This window comes from Penaeus monodon, chromosome 19, assembly GCF_015228065.2.
Source record: "Penaeus monodon isolate SGIC_2016 chromosome 19, NSTDA_Pmon_1, whole genome shotgun sequence".
In the NCBI taxonomy this organism is placed as follows: Eukaryota; Metazoa; Arthropoda; class Malacostraca; order Decapoda; family Penaeidae; genus Penaeus; species Penaeus monodon.
Window position 1 is genome coordinate 47685329 of NC_051404.1, and position 618 is coordinate 47685946.

The following is a 618-nucleotide window of genomic DNA, read 5'->3' on the forward strand; positions in this document are numbered from 1 at the left end:
CATTGATAGGGAATACAGCGTTTAATTATCGATGTGATTACCCATATTTTGAATAACGACTATAAGTATTTAAAAAAAACGCTTTTGTTTCAACCTACGCTGTTGGAAAGTCGACGAGAGTTCTCAGTCAGAAAAGTTAACGTTGCTTGGTGCACGTACAGTACACCCATCAATAAGGCCACGTTCACCCCCCTACCTTCTATTTGGCCAATGTTACCCAACGCACAATACTCGCCTGTGTGCGTACATGCCGGCACAGCAGCCACTCCCACCGCCCGCCCTTGATTCTAGCGGTCGCCGGGAAGACACCGTATTAGGGACGCCCAAGATACTGCTGTTCGGGAAACGCGATAGAGGCCTGGTTCTGCTGGATAGACACTTGAGTTTCTCTGTTCTTTTGGCTTTCTTTTTACATTCTCTGTTGTTATATATATACAATAACTGCAAGTGTGTATTGGCAGAGAATGAGACTGTAAATCATATGCTTACTGAGAGGTGAGTCTCTCATTTCAATAAGTTTATGTCATGCACAAGGTGGTTTCTTTGGCCAGTATGATCAACTCGACCTTTCCTCGCCACTACCGAATTCCTCCTCTGTGGCTCCGTCTCTTCGGCCGT

General features: G+C 45.5%; 1 protein-coding gene across 1 annotated transcript in view; it reads left to right on the forward strand.

The window, feature by feature from the left end:
• The window catches only part of LOC119585276 (cadherin-87A-like), a 49841-nt gene that overhangs the window by 12534 nt on the left and 36689 nt on the right, over nt 1-618 (forward strand). The window lies entirely within an intron of this gene.